The sequence below is a fragment of the Xyrauchen texanus genome, chromosome 14, assembly GCF_025860055.1.
Source record: "Xyrauchen texanus isolate HMW12.3.18 chromosome 14, RBS_HiC_50CHRs, whole genome shotgun sequence".
NCBI lineage: Eukaryota > Metazoa > Chordata > Actinopteri > Cypriniformes > Catostomidae > Xyrauchen > Xyrauchen texanus.
Window position 1 is genome coordinate 5,196,586 of NC_068289.1, and position 20,590 is coordinate 5,217,175.

Consider the following 20,590-nt stretch of genomic DNA (forward strand, 5'->3'; position numbering starts at 1 on the left):
CCGACCGCCCTGACGCGGGGAACGGCCTGGATTCCCCGACCACCTGGAGCAAGGGAGCCACTGCCGGGGGCGGAGGAGTGCCCTGCCGTCCCCAGAGATGTGGAGGGATTGAGGGAAGACCGCCGTCCACGAGGGGAGGAGGGAAGCAACTCCCCGACCGCCTGGAGCGGTAGGGCCGCTGCCAGTGGCGGAGGAGTGTCCACATGTGCTGCCAGAAAATCGGAGGGGCGTTCTGTCCTCTAGGGGTCGGAGGTTTGACTCCGGTTCACCCGGAGAGGAGCGGTTCGAGAGAGAGAGAATTACGGGCATGTCCGTCATGTGTGTGTTTATGTTTGTGCTTCTTGTTTTGAGTTTAATTAAATATTAGTTATATTGACAAGCCGGTTCTCGCCTCCTCCTTGCCCATCTTAACCCCGTTACACTTAGGTTCCAACAGGAGTGTATATTTAAACATATCAGTGGACTATCAACCTACTGTTAATGGATAGTTCACCCATAAAGAAAAACTCAATTTCAAATTCAAACCTGTATAACTTTCTTTCTTCAATGGAACACAAAGCAGATGTTTATCCTCAGTAAGCATTCACTTTCATTGCATCTATTGTCTATAGTATATGATGACTAATGGTCTTTGCTTCCTCAGTTTTCAAAAAATATTAAAGAAATTATATTTAACCAGGTTTGACAACTTTATAGAGAAATACAATATTTTAAGTGATGAACAGTATGGATTTCGAGTTAAGCATTCCACTCAAATGGCACTAATGGAACTAGTGGAACTAGTGGGGGAATTTGGTTGATCTAAATATACCATCAAATGTATTGTTGCTAAAAAAGTTAATAAATATAATATTAGAGGCATAGCCTATTCATAGTTATCAAAATAATTTAAATGTATTTTGTTTGCAGATGTTATGAATTAAACATTTTTTGGAGAGAATTTTGTCCTCGGATCTTAAAATAAAATAATTCATGATATTTAGTAATAGAGAGGTTAACACAGATCGCCAGATAGAAATGCACAATGCAATATCGAAAGAGTAAAAGATATTACATTTCAAGGAGATATTATTGATGATAAATTAACCTGAAAAGCATGCATAAATCGAGAGAAATCGAAAGTAGCAAAATCGATTGGAATATCATATGAAGTCAAGGATGTGTTAAATTAAAACACATTTTATACTATATTGTTCAATCTTTGTGCCTAATATCAAATTTTGCTGCAGTTTGGGGTAAGTCTTATAAAACGTATACTCATCAAATTTTCATGCTTCAAAAAAAAAAAAAAAAAGTATTAGTAGAATTATAGAGAACCATCAAATAACATATTCATAAAACTACAGATATTGACATTTAAAGATCTTGTTGATTTTAATATTGTTCAAATTATGCATAAAATAGGCATATTGGCATTTATTACCAAAACATTTTCAAAATATTTTGGTTATGAGAGTCATAATAACCTGAAAGGAATATAAATCTAATAGAAAATTAGAGCTTAGTGTGTTTTGAAAAATAGATGAATTACAATAAAAGAAGTGGAATTATGGAGCAAGCTCGAACATTTTTATTTAAAATGTGTAAAACTATTAATAGATTTAAGAGAATGTTTAAAATGGAGGTATTTAAAAAGTATGAAAGAATGTGTTTTGATAAGTACATTATATTATGTATATATGTTTGTATAAATATAAATATAAAGCAGAGTGTGAAATTATACAATTAGTTTGAAATAATTTCTTTTTAAGGATGTAGTCAAATTATAAATATCATACAGCCATCTTGCATTGTTATTCTTCTTATGAGTTATGAAATGAATTATTAATGGAAATACTGAAAGAGAAAATGGAATAAAGAGGTAAGTAGGGTACGCATAATAAGCTTTTGCTTCAGCCTGTTCTTTTTTGGCCATTTTTTTAAACATAATGCTGGGTTGATTGAACTGTCTTAATGAGTTGTATAAATGCGAAATAAATAAAATGATAACTGATTACTATCATTCTGCCTAAAGGCGCAAACACAGTCATCTCAATAGGAATCTGCGCAATCGTGAATTTCGGACGTCTGGTGGCTGAGAATTTCTCCAAGTGGACTTTTAGTGGAGTTCAAGTTTGGTGAACTTTGACCTGCGAATTTGCCAAGTTGACCAATAGGAAGTTGCTTGGCTTGACAGTGACCTCAGTGTTGCCAGTGCTGAGTACACAGTTACACTAAGTATTCAAAATGGACAAGGATATACTTTTAGAAGCGAATTTGAGCACTTCACTCTCCCAGAGTATAAAGTGTAGCATTAAAAAAAGAGGCTGCTGGGCAATTCATGTTTTGTTGGTTTCACATGCACTCAACATCCACCTAAGCCTTTTTCGGCCGCAAAATTTCATAGTGTAAAGGTAAATGTGACCGCGCTAACATCTCCTTTTGTGTTTCACTGAAAAAAGACGGTCATAAGGGTTTTGAACAACATGAGGGTGAGTATATGATTACAGAATATTCAATGAGGGTGAACTATGCCTTTAATGCTGACAGTAATTCTCTAAAAAAAGAAAAACAAGCAAAGCAATATTTTTAAAGCAACACAGAGCAAAAGTGTTTACATTTTCAGGGGGAATCAACCTACAAATGGCATACGCATAGTTGTTTCTCCACAGAAAACTCACAAAAAAATGACACAGTCCACCTTAAGGTAGAAATGCAGTTTGATTGATGGGAAGATTGAAGGCGTTTAGGAATGGATCATTCTCTGGGTCTGTGTGGGTACTGATGTCTGATTGAGATGCCATTTGGGTAAAGATGAATCTTCCCTATTGATTTCACAGAAGCAGAATTAGTGTAGCATATCCAGCCCTAAACAGCAGACAGAAGCATTTAGCCAGCCAGCATCTCTAAATAGAATAGTATGCTCACTTCAGTGCTGATAGGTCTATTTGATTTGTTTAAAAGGCATGCTTTTGAGAAGTTTCTTGTCTTATGCCAAACACAACTTGATGACTCTTTAATTGCAAACTACCTCAAAGAAATCTTTTATGATGTTGACAAATGTAATGACATTTATGCAATACTGCAGTATAGTGTGTGGTTAGAAAATGCTGAGATTTAACATGCTTAATTGTCCAAAACTATGTAATAGCTGGTGAAACCATGTAAGGACAGAGATTGGCATGCACTGCTGAAATTAAGCAATGCTATATGGGCATGCATCCAATCTCCACTTATACCACAACATAAAATAATCGAAGCCGTTTATTTATAAAGCATTTCATCTTTACAAAAATGTTTAAAGAAAGTCTAAATTAAGTTTCTTTAAAAAACACACACTAGTGAGTCTTCATTTACATTGAGTCTTACTTTCAGTGAACACTCTCACACATAAATATAGACTCAGTCACCATTTACTTCCATTGCATCTTTTATACATACAATGAAAGTGAATGGTGACTAAGGCTAACGGCTGCCGAACGACTCATTTTTTATTCTACGGAAGAAAGAAAGTCATATGGTTTTTGAGTAAATGACGACAGAATCTATATATTTAATAGTACTGCTGACCGTAAAACACATAAAGTATAACATCATGTAAATCAGTCTCTCCATTACTCAAAATGATATTGTGCAATGTCCAATTACGCGTTTACACGCATCACAACTCTGAAATACTGCTATACAGATTCAGTGGAATGAGAACCCTCGCTTTTTGCTTGTACATGCTGTGTAGTGTAAGATGTGGAAAAAAATATAAATTTAGCCTTTTACTGTTCCTTAAGTGACTCTCTGAGCTGAAATAACATAAGCAATCTTTTCCTCTTTCACCCTCTCTCTTTCTCTCTACTCCTCAGGCCTACTTGCTCTAAAATCCTGGGAGTATTTACAGTGGGGTTGGATGTCATGGCAACAGGAGGGTTTGGTTTGAAATTGCAATACAATGACATGGAAAACCCAGGCAAGACCTGCCCTGATTCCCAGCTAAGGGAAAACCCACTGGCCTTCAATCAGATATTATTGTCTGTTAATGCAACTGACCCTCATCAACACATATTAACAAGACTGCTGCTATATAATATAAACCATCGCAGAGAATGTCTGAACAATGTAATAAGGGGAATAAAGCTACATTATCCATTTTAAATAAAGTTTAAGTTATTATTTTCCCCCCTGAGAAATATAGGTAACAGTTTACAGGTTGCATTTGTTAACATTATTTAACTACACTCCCTGACCACTTTATTAGGAACACCTGAACAACTACATATTCATGTGATTATCTAATCAGCCAATCGTGTGGCAGCAGTGAAATGCATAAAATCATCAAATATGAGTCAGGAGCCTCAATTACTTTTCACATCAACCATCAGAATGGGGAAAAATATTTTATTTCAATGTTTTGCACCATGGCATGATTGTTGGAGCCAGATGGGCTGGTTTGAGTATTTCTGTAAGATCTCCTGGGATTCACACACAACAGTCTATAGACAAAAACATTTACAAATTCAGTGAGCGGCAGTTCTGCGGACAGAAATGCCTTGCTGATGAGAGAGGTCAGTGGGGAATGGCAAGACTGAATAGTTGTGGACTCGAGTTATGTGACTTGTACGTGACTTTGACTCGAGTCACATTTACATTTGGCAGATGCTTTTATCCAAAGCGACTTACAGTGCACTTATTACAGGGACAATCCCCCCCGAGCAACCTGGAGTTAAGTGCCTTGCTCAAGGAAACAATGGTGGTGGCTGTGGGGATCGAACCAGCAACCTTCTGATTACCAGTTATGTGCTTAAGCCCAATACACCACCACCACTCCATCACAAATTTGATGACTTGTGACTTGACTCGACTAGGACTAGGACTCGAGCCCTCTGACTTGAAGACTTGATACCTTCTAAAACCAAATATCAGAGTTGTACATTTAAAAATGTGTAGCAAATCAATGATTCATTTTACCCAATAAACAAATAATTTGATTTTCAAATCTGTATTTCCAAGCTCCACATTCAACCAACCAGACAACACATTCAACTTCCACGAGAATAGGACAAAGTTTGAAGACCACTCATTCAAGGATGACACAGCCAAAATGATACCAAAGGTAATTTAATTTGGATATATTCAAATACAACATCGAAGGCAACAATGGGATTGCAACACGCAGAACCCGTGGTTTAAAAATTACAGACACTTTATAAACAATGTTCACTTTTGTGAGGCATCTGAAAATCCACAGACAGAGGTATGATGGTATTGTTAACTTTTATATGTCAGTTATGGTTCAGTAGCATTTATTTTACCATGTTAGCTGGGTTAGCTATCTAGCTACTAGGGATAGGACAATATATTTATATTTATATATATATTTTGATATATCGCGAACCAAAAAAATGACAAACCATATTAAGGCAACTTTGCAACAAACATTATAATCTCCTTATCGCTTGAATTGACCCCTACTGTGCTATTTCTACACTGTTTATATACCTGTAAAATCTCCTTTTTTTTTGAAGTGCTTGAGATTAAAACAAAACATTTCTTCCATGTAATGTGTCCACCAAAGATGAGATCCCACACTCCACTTTCATTGAATAATGTGTCTTTTAATATCCTTCCTTTTATGTAAAGTCAGATAAAGAAGTAAAACGAAATATTAATATTAATCACAAATTGCATGGATCCATCCATCCATCTTCAACCGCTTATCTGAAGTCGGGTCACGGGAGCAGCAGCTCCAGCAGGGGGCTTTCCCAGGCCAGCTTGGAGATGTAGGCCTAATCTCTCCACCTAATCCTGGGTCTTCCCCGAGGCCTCCTCCCAGCTGGACGTGCCTGAAACACCTCCCTAGGGAGGCGGCATGGGGGCATCCTTACCAGATGCCCAAACCACCTCAACTGACTCCTTTCGACACAAAGGAGCAGCGGCTCTACTCTGAGCTCCTCACGGATGACTGAGCTCCTCACCCTAAGGGAGAAGCCCGCCACCCTTCTGAGGAAGCCCATTTCGGCCGCTTGTACTCGCGACCTAGCTTTTCCGGTCATAACCCAGCCTTCATGACCATAGGTGAGGGTAGGAACAAAAACTGACCGGTAGATCGACTTTGCCTTCCTGCTCAGCTCTTTTCGTGACAACGGTGCGATAGAGCGAGTGCAATACCGCCTCCGCTGCCCCGATTCTCCGGCCAACCTCCCGCTCCATTGTCCCCTCACTCGTGAACAAGACCCCGAGGTACTTGAACTCCTTCACTTGGGGCAATACCTCCTTCCCTACCCGGAGTACGCATTGCATGGATGCGCTAAAAAAAAGAGAGACTTCTCTCTCGTTAATAAACTGGGGTTTATTAACACTCTGAATCTGTGAGACGCTTATTGCTTGTTAAAGTGACAGTGCCGTTTTTGCACATGTTAAAGGACTATTACAGGTTCAATACATGTTAAGCTCAGTCGACAGCATTTTGTGGCGTATTATTGATTACCACCAAAAGTAATTTTGACTCATCCATCCTATTCTTTATAAAAAGCAAAAATCTTCATTGAGGCACTTACAATGGAAGTGAATGGGGGCCAATTTTGATGTGTGTCAACATGATTTTAGTGTGATAAAATCGCTTACAAAGCTTTTCTGTGTAAAGTTATTGCCAATTTTACAACTTCATTGCCATAACGATGTAATGTCAACACACCTTAAAACCATAATATAACTGCAAAATTACAATTTAAACAACTCTACAGCTCAAATAATACACAACTTTTAAACCTTTCAAAAATTGGCCCCATTCATTTCCATTGTAAGTGCCCCAATGTAACCTTTTTAAGCTTTTTTTTAATGAAAAGGAGAAACGAGTCAAAATAAATTTTTGTGGTAACCAATTGACATTATGCCACAAATGCTGTCGACTGAGCTTAACTTGCATTGAACCCAGAATACTCCTTTAAGACACACTTGTATCTTTCAACCACATCCCGAGGCAGACAAATTGAACTGAGATAGATCGGTGCCCTTAGTGAAAATATACAGTATATCTCACATGAAGTTGAACTGGGAAGTGATGAAAACATTTTAAAAGCCTTCCTGATATACATTTTATATAATAATTAATACTCTGTCACAAATTTTGTCAAAGAGCACTAATTACTTGTTTATGACTTGAAAGCTTAAAGTTGAGGACTGGGGACTTGACTTGGACTTGCCTGTCTTGACGTGGGACTTGACTTGAGACTTGAATGCAAAGACGTGAGAATTACTTGTGACTTGCAAAGCAATGACTTGGTCGCAACTCTGCTAAACTGGTTCGAGCTGACAGAAAGGCTACAGTAACTCAAGATAACCACTCTGTACAATTGTTGTGAGTAGAAAAGAATGTATAACACGTCGAACCTTTTGGCGAATGGACTACAACAGCAGAAGACCACGTCTGGAACTTTATTAGAGCCATAGTGTTCCTAATAATGTGCTCAGTGAGTGTACATTAGTTAAAATGAACTAACAATGAGCAATTTTACAACACTTATTTATCTCGGTTAATGTTTTCAATATACAGCCTACTAGTACATTTCAAACATTTAAAGTTGTATACGTTAATATTAGTTAATCATTATAAACTAACATGAACTAACAATCAACAGTTGTAAATGTATACATGAACATTAAAGATTAATAAATGCTGTAAATATACATAGTTTATTGCTAGTTCATGATACAATGAGCCTTTAATAATGTTAACAAATAGCACCTTATTGTAAAGTGTTACCGAAACAGATCACAAAAACTCAATATAAATGTAATATTAATATATAATAATTTTTATAATAAATAATGTTATTATCACATTTTAACTATGCTTATTTAAATATTATGTAATAGTCAAAATAATAATTGTAAGAGCTGAAATCATAAAAATATACAGTGTGGCCCAAAAGACTAAGACCACTAATGAAAAGGCTTTTATTGTGCATTTATTTAATTTAATACACTTTCTTACATTACAAGAGATATAAATGATCAGTATAGCAATTTTGATATTTTTTTTTTATTGAGCATTTTACGTTCCGCATTTAGCGTTAATAACAGAATGCACTGAATGTCCATGTTATCCCAGCATGATTTGAGAATGTTTTAAAGAGCATGTGTGCTTGTATGCTTGAATGAAAGTAAGACGTTCTGACATTTTGAGTTAATATGTATATGTATATATATATATGTATAATAAATAATATGTGTCACAAATTTGCTAATATGATTAGCGACCTACAAATAGAGCAGAATCTTTATATGTTATAACATATTCTTCTAAAACTATTTTTACACTATATAATTATTTTTACTATTACTATATTTGTTATAATAGGAATGACAGTACGGTAAGTGTCAGTAACATGTGTGAGAACCAAACTATCGGGAAATACATTAAGCATGATATTGTATTGCAATATGTGCCAAAAACGGTTTAAAATAAAACCATCTATTTCTTTCTATTTGTTTAAAAAACTTTCCCTCTAATGGAGACTGCTTTGGCTCTTGCAACATGTGCTTCCAGCAAGGACACCAGGATAAATCTCTGTGCTTCTCTACCAGACAGAAGCATATTCATCTACCAAAGAGGACCATAGTAAAGATGAGAGACAAGCCAAACAGAACAGTATGAGTACTAAGTGTTTATTCAGTCTCTCCTTATCATGGACTCCATTAAGGGACTCCATCGCTGACTGCTGTTTTGACCTTGTGTAGTGTCACGAGCAGTCTTTCCTCTTTGTTTTCCTCTATCCTAAGTGTGTCTTTATAATGACTGAAAGCATGCCTAATTACTGAGGAAACCATTACAAACACAAACATCCAGTTTATCCTCTCTAAAGACTGAGAATGGGAATTGCATCCTCAGGCAGCTATAGAGCTAAAACCAAAACACACACACTCCTCATGCTGTTTCTGCTTCTGAGATCCTGTTGAGACATGAAGACCCTGTGCCTTTAGTGATTACATGATAAGCTGTAATTAAGCAAGTTGATTGGAGAATTACCAGCGTCTATCCCCGAACACATGATAGCACAGGTTTCTGGAGGGAATGAATCGTCGCACATATAAGATTGATTACATTCTCTCACAACAAATATTGTGGGCTGATGGCCGTAATCAAGCAGACCAACCCAGGGTGTTAGAGAAGATGCCAAACAAACTAAGTCAAACGGTAGAGCTGTGTTTCCTCCCATATCAACAGAATCCATCAACAAGCCTATCATCTATCATCTATCATCTGATGGCATTGATCAGCCAGCTGAGTGTGAAATATAAACATCTATCTGCACTCAGCTCTGACAATGTAGGCAATAACAATGGCAATAAGCAGTCAACAACATGCATGCCACAATGCAAAGACCTACAATCATCTCCTACAAAACTGCAGGATCCACTCCTCATATGTATAAAGCCGTTATACCAAAATAAAGCCAAAGTGCACCAATCAATCAACCCCAAGATGAGAAGTAAAAACACATGATCAATGTGCATGTTTTGGATTCACTGTCAGTTCTGATCTGCATGCTTTTGGTGTGATGACATGGAGAACCGGCGAGAACAGACGCTATGAGTAATAGAGAGAGGAAAAAAAGGGTCACAGCTTGGCAGACAGCACTTATCATACTCTGTAAACAAACGCACATAGAGAAAGCACAAGAGCCAGCTTAGAAGAGACGTGTGTGAGTGAGACAGACAGATATAAAGACATTGATACCTACCTCTGCTTGTTCAGGTGATGATATCTGCTGTAGGGTTGCTGAATACGGGCTGCTCTAAGTGCTGTCACGGTCAGCGCACAAACGGATGGGCTCGCAAATAAAATGCTACAGGCACCGCTGGAACCAGCTCAGTCAGTGGCAGAAATATCCCTCCCCTCCTGCATAAATTAATTAAACCTCTCTTCTCTCACACCATCTCTCTCTCTTCCTCTCATGATTATCCATCGGTGTGCAACGCTCTCCCTTGGCTGAAGCAGGCGAAAATGTCCCTGCACTTTCTTTTCTGACAGCCTGTTTACATAGTGCTCTCTCTCTCTCTCTCTCTCTCTCTCTCTCTCTCTCTCTCAATCTGCACTCTCTCTCTCTCATCAACAGTGCAATACCACTACAGTAAGTGCCTCACTCCAGCCTATTTAAAAAACGTGCTGTCTTTTTGGATCATTCCCTAAGCTGTATCGCCCTTTAAGCAAAAATCAGAATATAAAAGAAAATGATTTCATTAAAAAAATCTTTATAACAATCATTATTGTTCATACTTCTATTTGCTTGAATCCTCTATAATATTCTGAGAAATTCTTAGGCAATACTCATTTTTACAACGTTCATGTTATTTATGTATTTAAATAAGTAATTACTGATTCATTTTCATGAACTACATGTACTTACTGTGAATTCATTTTATGGAGCTGCTTGTACTTACATATTGCTCTTGTTATTTATTCACTATAAAAAAGGTGCTCACCTGTGAATGTTACCTCGATTATCTAATTCTACTTCATCTAACCCATAATAATTACTTTCTTTGGAGTTATCTATTTTGTCAGCTACATTTAGTCTGATTAAATTAAAATTTTGACTTAAAAAAATCTGTTAATTTAGATGTTACAACATGAAGCATGTGTTTTAGGTTACCTAATATATATATTTTTTAGAGTTTACAGTAATTAAAGGAATTTAATTCAATTTAATATTCCGATTAAACTCAATCGACAACATTTGTCACATAATGCAAAAATGTGGTTACGGTAAGATGTTTACAGTGAAAGTCAATGTGACCCCTGGATAAATATTAAATACACATTGTTTAAAAATGTATAGCTACAAGATGTAAACATTAAACGCACTAACATGATTTTAGTTACTTACGAACCTTATCAGTGTAAATTTATATCCAATATTACAACTTTGTTGCAACAACGATGCAACACTGGTAAAAACCTGTAAGTAGTTATATCACACATGTAGATCAGATATTTGATCACACTAAAATGTTAGCATGTATGATGTTTACACATACTAGTTTCATAGAATAAAAAAAATTGTAAGCTAAGAACTATGTGCCGCTTTCTACATTTTCCTGTAGTTTCCTGGTGAAATTAACACTAGAGGTGCAACAACAACTGTTTTATTCACTTTCACACAATAAGATCAGGCTGTGTTTACGTCTTGTGACTAAACTTTTGAAATAATATGTATTCTAATGTTTATGCTGGCCACATTCACTTTCATTTAAGTGTCTTACTATAACTGTAACTAATAGAACATTTTGTTTTATTGTTATCAACATTATGCTGCATATGCGGTCGATTGAGCTTTACTTGATCAGGGTATTGAACCCAGAGCATCTCTTTAATAGTAGTAAAAAGTTACTGTAAATGTAGTAGTAAAGTGACCCAATTATAGTTTGACACAAGACTGGCCAGACTGCTGTTTTGTTTTGCTCTTTCCATTTACATAATTAAATCTAGGACATTACACTAAATAAAAAATTAACAGTACCTGTTAGAAAAGTTCCTCTAGATACAAATACAACCACACAAATTCATACAGTTACATACTGTACAGTTATTTGTGAAAATTAAGAACTACATAACTATCATTGCATACCACAGTAACCTCTAGGTTGGCAGGTGTCATGAGGCTCGTGGTCACAAAACCATTCCAATAAATTCAGAACCATTGTTCACTCTAACGCAATTGTACATAATTGTTCACAATGCAGCAAGCAAAACAGCACTAAACATTGCATGATGATTGCTATGTTATTGAAATCAGAGAATGGCTGTTGTTAAGACTAATACACAGAAAATATGATGAAAACAATTAATTTACGAAAAAGAATAACGCAAAAACAATCCAAAAAGGCATTCTAGATAAGTTTGAAAAGATGGGTACAAAGCTTTGTCCTGTAAAGATTTAAGCAGACAGAAAACGTATATCGAATTTGAGATGTACTGTATAAAATTAATGGTGAAAACTTCATAGCATTTAATATGAAGAGTTAGGAATGTCTGATTTAAATACAATTTTGATGACTTTGTGAAAATGTCACATTGGGATGATATAACGGTCACTCACAGGATGAAGGGATGAGGCCAGTGCTTATCAACCAAATTTTCCTCAGCCATATAGATGGTATTAAACCCCAGCACCATTGCTCTATCACTTAATTTGAGAAGCAGACAAAGGGATAGAAATAGCCAGAGAGTGCTCCTCCCTTACATATATGATCAAAAGTAGACTGTTTTAGTCTGACCTGACTTTCACCTAGGTATGCCATCCCCAATTTGTTTTTCAGAAAAAGTGTAATCATGAATTTGGTCCAAAAGACCTTTTAAGGTAAGTGGTTTATATTAGAGGGCACAAGCTGACCCTGAAGCATCAAATCTGGTCAAATTCTGTAGTTAGAGGACACTGGTAAAAAGGAACACTCACTCTTAAATAGAGAACAAACAATCAAACAAACATTCATGCAAGGTTGGTTCACAGGCAAAAAAGGGAACAATTCAAAAGAGATTATATGATAAGACTGTCCTTACCGTGAACATTTCAGAGTTGTAAACTGGTTGTCTTGTGCAAACAGTATTCACTGTTTAGGAAACGCGTAGGAGTGTCAGCACGTGTTTCCTAGTGCTAAGGGTAACAGCAAAAAATCATCTATGTGCTTGTTGCAATTGTGCAACACACACTGAGAAAAATGCCAACGAATTTTTCAAGTGTTGAGAATTCATATGTCGAAATAGACTATGCACATTATGTCAAAAATGGCAATAGAAAAGGAAATGTATATACATCTGTAGGGCTGAGGACTGGTTAATGGGTCTGCTCTCTATTTAGCTTGTTCTCTCATGTGCTCTATCTTTCTCTCTCTGAGGGGACTTTCCCCTTTGCTGTTAGAGATGGAGGTGCTGCCTTGTGCCAACCTAGCGTATGCTTTCACTTCACGTCTCTATCTTATTGTCCTCATTGATTGAAGATGTGATCCAACACTGTTAGGAACCAAGGCTGATCTTATTATGAATGAAAAAGACCTCAGGTGATCATTGTAACTGATCCTGACCCTGTTTGAAAAAAAAAACCATTCCGCTAAAACCAGCTTAAGCTGGTTTGCTGGTCTTAGGTGGTGTCCCAGACTGGTTAGTTGGCTGGTTTTAAATGAGTTTTGGGCAAATTTCAGCTGGTCAGGCAGGGATATTAGCTAGACCAGCTTGGCCAGGCTGGGAGACCATCTTAAACCAGCTAAGACCAGCAAAAGTTTAATTTTTTCAGCAGGAAAATTATTCTCAACCTAATGTTCCTTCGGCTTTTAGCATGCATTTGAGGTAACTGAAAATCAACCCCATTCTGCTGAATTAGCGCCATCTCCTTTTTTACATTTTTGCATCAATTCATACATGCTTCCCTTTCCCTCTGGTGCAACTAGAGGTGTGCAACCCAACCAGGGCCTAACAAAACCTGAGAACCCATTGAGTTTTGAGCCTGGTTCGGTTCAGTTTTTCAAGTAGAACATCGGGTTCAGTTTGTAATTAGGCTCCAGCTCTAAGCCCCCCTCCCCTCAGGACTACTTAACTAAAGTTCAATAATCAAGGAGGAGTAGGGGTAGTGGAGGGATTCCTGAAGAATCATCACAGGAGTGTAGGTAAGCATCTGCTTATATGTGTTCTTGCAGTCTGATTGACAGGACTAATTTGACAAGCTACCGACGGACAAGACACTTCAATGGATGAGATAGAGGCCGTTTACACCAAATGTGTTTTGCACGCATCTGCTCTGTTGTACAAATGATTTACAATGTAAACTTATGCTGGATGAATGTCTTTGACTTTTGCACCGCATCTTGCTGTTTTTTCAGTGTGTGTGCAGGACCAGCACATATTTAGACACTATGTCAAGATAAATAGAACTTCAAATTTTAAAAAACGCATGTCATGGAATTGAAGGAATTTAGTGACTTTGTGGCAGGTTATATTTTCAACTGCCAGCATTCATCACAAATAGTATGTAGAGAATTATATAAAATGTAGCACAAAGTCTGAGGGATTTGCAATATGCTCACAATTTAAAATAAACTGCCTACATATCTTCACCAGTAAAATGTAGGCTATTATATGTAAATAATTTGCTTAAGAATCCTGGCCAATCACCTTTATATGAAGGATAAATGACAAATAAATATTCTCCACCATTAAAAATGTAATACAACAGGCTCGTTGTGTGACGAAGACTCAGGCAGGTTGGGATCCATAAGCAGTATTTAATAGAGAACTCAATAGTCGTACAGGCAATGGTCAAGCACAGGCAAACAGATATGTAGGAGGCAGGCAGAATCAGCGTGAGAGCAGGCAGAAGATCGGGGCAGGCAGCAAACAATGGATAAACTTATGACAGGCAGTAGTAATACAGGGCAGGCGGCAAACAAACAAGGTAACAGGAACAAAGCTGGGTCGGTACACAATAGACAGAGAAACAGACTGGGAAAATGCTTAGAAATGTAGCCGGAGCAAAACAAGACTTCGCAATGAGTGTGTATTACAGAGTTCATATATAGCAAATGGGAAACAGGGAACAGCTGTGGTGCAATCAGACCTAGGTATGTGGGCTTATGGGAAATGTAGTCTATAGTCAATATTCCGGTGAATCTGATCTCCGACGGCTGGAGGGGGAGGCGCTCTCAATGTTCGTGACACGTTGTATATGTATGGAACTTTAGATCAAGAAGGGAATTCCGTTTAAATTGTGGGGAAATTTGAAAGAATTAAGGTGTACGTCTAAACAATAGGCCACGTTGAATTGATACGACACATCTGCTAACTCTTTAGAGTTACTGTTTCTGTTAGCCACTGAAATAATATCACAAATATGTTGAAATATTGTTTGACCATTGAGCGTAGATCTTAAGAATCATTTGATGATATTATTGAATCAAAATAGACCACAGTCAAATTATATTTGTATACAAACAAGATTTTATTGCTAATCTACAACATCAAATATACAAACATAAAAACAGGTTGGTAAGTGAACTGTAACAGAAGGTGAATGGAAATTATCAGTAACAGAGAAAATTTAACTTTATTGTCCTATAGACTATGCCCTGAACCATTGATACCACATTTAGTATACTTCGATTTGCAATCGGGTTACCCAAAGTATTTAAATAAAACACCAGCACTATCAAAAGTCTGGAGGTGTACTTGCGTTCCATTGCATTTCGTTGCTTGCTTTTTTTTCTTTGGCTGGGTCTGTAGAATGTTCTGTTTGTGCTCTGTCGAAGTTTTGGACCTTTATTTAAGTTCATGGATGCCGGAGAGTTCGATGCTGGAATGATCAAGTGGGGCATTGAAGCGACGCCTCTTCCAAGGGAGACCTGCAACCCCCTGTAACGTGTGTTCAAGTTGTAGAGCAGAGATGAGCGAGCCAATGCGTGAGAGGTTGTCAGACATGGCCTTTAAACCCTTTCTGTTTGGCCCAACCCTGAAAAGGCTCTAAGCCAATCAGAAGTGTCTTTACGATGTTACATGATCACCTCTTTCCCTCCTTTTTCATAGTTGATTTACAATCCTTTGTGTAAAGGCCTCTAAAAATTCCTGCTCGGAAAAGTATGTTTTAATCATACATTTTAAATCTTAAAATAAATTATAACAGCTAAATTAATTCACCCATTACTCTCCTCAGGGAAGGCAAACTTTTACATGCCCAACACGATGTACAGTATCTGCTGTACAGTATTTCAACACTGATAATACAAGATTAAGAATCATAATCACCAATGTATCAGTTATAAAAGTGATTACACATATTTTAAAGGTTACATCAGGCTATAATCATATGTGTAAGATACATTTTTACTATCAAAAATTGACTATGCACTCTGCAGTGCAGAATGATGATACAATGGAGTATTTTGATAGTGTTATAGTTCATAATATATGTATATGCATTGTAAAAACCCAAGAAAAGTTTTTTTTGTGCCTTTGGAGATGATAGAAAAGAACTAGATTTGGTCCGGCTAAAGAAAGTTGCCAAAAGTTCAGATCCAGTGAGAGTCTATTCAATCTCTCTGTCTTGGATAAGCTATAGCATGTGATGGCCATGCTTCCACAGAAAAGTTCCCGTACTCCCTTATTAGTCAATCTTTTAAGGGTAGCAAATTGGTTATATCGAAGGAGAAAGACTGGTTTAGTTCTGAGTGGTGTTTTGCGGGAAGGTTGTTCCTTCAGCTGGGGCAACAGAGCAGCTTTTATGGACTCTTTTCATTTACGCCCAGTTTTGGTAGACTTTTGGGTATCAACAGGGCAGAGACTTTATTTTATGATGGTGAGGAATTTCGGGGGCCTCTGGATAATTTCTCTTACTCTTCTTCTGTTTCCGAGCTCCTCAGATCTTACACAATGTTTTCCCTTCAAACCTACATTTACAGTACACATTTTTTTCAACACGCTTGCGCTGTACCTCACCTGATAGAGTGTTGGACTTTGGACTTTGAGATCCATAATTGAGCCCAGCCAAGCACCCTCGAAATTAAATTGTAAGTGAAGCAACAGCGTCAAAGAAGTGACACGATATGACGTGGTAAATGTGCTTTTCATGTCTAATTTGCTTTTAAAAAACTATTGGTTAGTTTAGGTGTTGGTTTAGGGTAAGAATGTCTGTTTTGTTCATCTCTCATTTTTTCTTTTAAGACATTATTGGTGACGTTTAGGTTAAAGTTTTAGGTACATTTTTAGGTTTTAGTTTGAGGTACATTTTACTCATTAAATAATGCATCTAATATTTACCTTTAAAACCTGATCTGATACCATAATTTCACCTGATTTTGGTGCCCCCCACTGGACATTTCACTGGGAAACTGCTGCCAAACGTGTAATACAGCACGCAATTTTGGTATGCAAAAACTTAAATTTCACGTAAATTTCGTGTGACCATGCTGTTTCACTCGCAAGCTGAAGCTCACACTTGCCCATACATTAAGCAACACTTCCAGCTTTGGCCACAGGTGGCAGTGGTTTGGATTATGGTAAGCACAGCCCTTTCGATCTACTGTCACCGAATTCACAGTGCAATCTGTCTAAAAAACAGGCTTTCGCTTAAGAATCCAGCAACTTGAAACTGATAATCTGTGACCCTGCTGTACAGAGTCTATGGGGAGAAAGCAGGGTACACAGCGAGAGAGACCCTCACACAGTGTCCAGAAGGACCAGAGAGAGCCTGGTGGGTGGGATTCACTTTTTTATTTTTACACTTTCGGCTGTCCAATCTCTTCGGAGAGCATAAACAATGTGTTTCCAGCCTAACCTCACTGTCCACTGGGACAGGTCAACTCATTCGCATGTGTGAGAGCACCCTGGGAAAAAAAATGTCTCTGTTCACATCTTTTTCACACTCCTTTTCTTTGCAATGATCCATGGACCAGACATTCTGTGATATGTTACTGTAAAAGCAAAACTAAATATGCATACCTGCGATTAAATATGTCACTTTACAAGCAGTCTCTCACATCTTTCAAAGCAACATGTTTACCAGTATTATGTGTGTGTGTGTGTGTGTGTGTGTGTGTGTGTGTGTGTGTGTGTGTGTGTGTGTGTGTATTTATCACTTTGGGGACCAATGTCCATAAGGATAGTAAAACCAAATTTTGACCTTGTGGGGACATTTGTGTCCCCATGAGAAACAGCTATAAATCATACTAAATTATGTTTTGAAAGGTAAAATGCAGAAAGTTTTCTGAGGGTTAGGTTTAGGATAGGTTAGTTTAGGGATAGAATATGTTTGTACAGTATAAACCATTATGTCTATGGAAGTCCCATAAACATGGAAACACAACTGTGTGTGTGTGTGTGTTTGTAGTTCATGAATGTGTGGGATGAGTGTGTATTGTCAGACACTGCACGCAACTCCTAATTCCTCAGCGGTATATGTTACAAGATAGAGTGGTGTCAAAAGATTTTGCTTTTTTTAATTACACCTAGAAATAGACAGGAAGTTCCAGGATTTGTAAAAAAATGATAAATGAAAATAAATAAATAAATAAAATAAAATATCTAAGATTCTGAACTAATCAAATCTAAGCACATTTGTGAAATTGACTGTGTTAACTCTTTTCAAAGGTCAGATTTCCTTGCTTCCACTGAATAACAATAGATGCTCTTTAGAACCAACATGATCACATGGGAAGTAGGCATGTTGATTCAGGTAGTTCAAGTACCCTAGGATCAGACTCACAGACCAGTGGAAACTCCTATGAACCATTTTTGCATCGGCTCTAGTGTATTACATTCACTTGAGGTGCAACTGGTATCATATTGCATCTGATGCATAGGAGACCCAGGTTTGTATCCCACAATGAAAACAGGAAGTAATTGGGTAATTGGTAATCTGTGACGAGTGTGATTCAGAGGTTGCATTCAGGTTGCATTCGCATTTAGTAAGTATTTATACGTTTTTAAAATACACAGTTCTTTACACCGAATTACAGACTGCACACCTGACAACAACTCACTTCACAGCTAGCTTTTGGCTTCCCTCTGTAGACATGGAGGTCACATATACCATACACACAACAACATTTAACATTTCGGCCACTGGGGACAGTGTTTAAAATTGTTTCCACTTTTACTGTGAGATCAGTCTTTTGGAACATTGTCAAATCATGCTGGGTAAACATAAAGCATCAGATTATGCCTACACTTGTGGACTTGTGAATAAATTTGTATTCAATTAGAAAAATGCAAAATAATAGCATTTTCTGTAGTAGAATTTTGGTTCCCACTGAATACAAGACAAGTGAACATGGAGGGAAATATGAAATCATATGACAAGGGAACCACATGACAGAAACAGGAACTAGACTTTTCAAAGCAAAAGACATGAAATACATGAACACACACATTAATCATTACAGTCTTCATGGTACACTTCATGGATTTTTGCTTTGAAATGTTCCAATACAATGTCAAACTATGAACCAATAAAAAGTGTAAACAATCCAGCAGACTAACTCACACTTTTTTAATAAGTTACGGATAAAGCTAATAGAAATATGTCCTGTAAATGTCCTGAAGGCTAGGTTAAAACAAGTCCATTCTGCATAACGTGGCAGCTCATTTTAGCTTATTGCTAAAATGTTTTGTGGCCGACCTACCGGCCTGCTCGGTTCTCCCGATGGCCAGTCCGCCCTCCCCTGATTGGCCCCAAAGTGCCAATCAAAGGGAAAATGCCCGGTATGAAAGATTACCAGTCCAGCCCTGTCCATGGGTACATAGATAGATTTGCTCAGTACTGGGAACACTGTAGTAGTGCAACACGTTTTCAAACATACATAGCCTGAAATTGCACGTTACTGACACCCACATGCACATACACAAGGTAAAAAAGAGTCTTCTAGCATGCTCGAATTTTCTTTTCTCATAGACAACACAAAAAGAAAAATCATAACCTGCATCTCCTGTGAATCAATCATAAAATATAGCAAGTTACTTGATGGTGAAATGTGTTTTTGTGTAACAAAGTGTGTACAAATTTCAAATACTTTCACTTATCCCAGCATAATGCACAGAGACAGCTAAAAGGAAGCTATTCGTAGGTTTATTCCCCCTGAATCATGTAAAAACTGTGGCTTTATGGTGCAAAACATTGCTCTGTTTTGATTTATTTAATTACAAAACTTTTTTGAAAAAAAAAGTTTTTGAAATGGATGACTTGGACAAAATAATAAAGAAATGCAGCCACTAAGTGCCCAGCATATAGACAGGAACTCCTTCAATACTGTATAAAAAGCATCCCAGGTTGATACCTCAAGAAGTTGGTTGAGAAAATGCCAAGAGTACATTTCTGCAAAATCTAGACAAAGGTTGGCCACTTTAAAGATGCTAAAATCTAACATAGTTTTGAATTATTTTGGATTTTTTGAAGTCACAACATAATTCCTATATTTCCATTTCTATTAATGTATAGTTGTGATGACTTTATTATTATTCTAAAATATGAAATAAATAAAAAAGAATGAGTAAGTGACCCTAAACTTTTGAATGGTAGTGTGTAAGCGTGTGTGTGATATATATATATATATAAATTGGAATCAGTACATAAAATACTTTATATGCAATATATAAATTGCTTTACAATATTGCCTTAAGGTGCGTACACACTGCCAGCGACTTTGTCGCTGCAAGTCGCCAGTGGCTGGCGGTGAAGTCGCTAGTGGGTGTTCCCAATACTGGTTGCCTAGTAACGTTTATAAATGACATTCACGGATGCCATTCCATTGCTGTTGACAGCGAATCTATTTTCTTGCCACTAAATACAAAGATTTTGGAGGGAAAAGACTAAATATAAATGGAATCAGTACATAAAATACTTTATATGAAAGATGAATGAGAAACCAGGCGTGCTGTTTTCCAGAGCGGCTGTTTATCTGCGGCGAAAATGCCGTCTGTCTGGGTCCATAAAATCCCCGCGATCTCAGATACACCTTTCCACACAGTAATTTTCTTAAGTCCTTGTACATGGGAAGAGACATATCATAGAGCACTATAAAATTTCAAACAGCAAGAATTAGCCTTTCATCCATCTTTCCGTTACTGCAGGAGCTGAGAGAG

The 20,590-nt window shown here is 37.3% G+C and overlaps 1 protein-coding gene across 1 annotated transcript in view; it reads right to left on the minus strand.

Annotated features, from left to right (window-relative positions):
- LOC127654950 (diacylglycerol kinase beta-like) overlaps positions 1-9,888 on the minus strand; it is a 144,991-nt gene extending 135,103 nt beyond the window's left edge. The window contains exon 1 of the mRNA XM_052142529.1: positions 9,714-9,888. The gene's annotated coding sequence lies outside the window, so the exon portion shown is untranslated. The remainder of the gene's footprint in view (positions 1-9,713) is intronic.
- Positions 9,889-20,590: the final 10,702 nt, after the last annotated feature.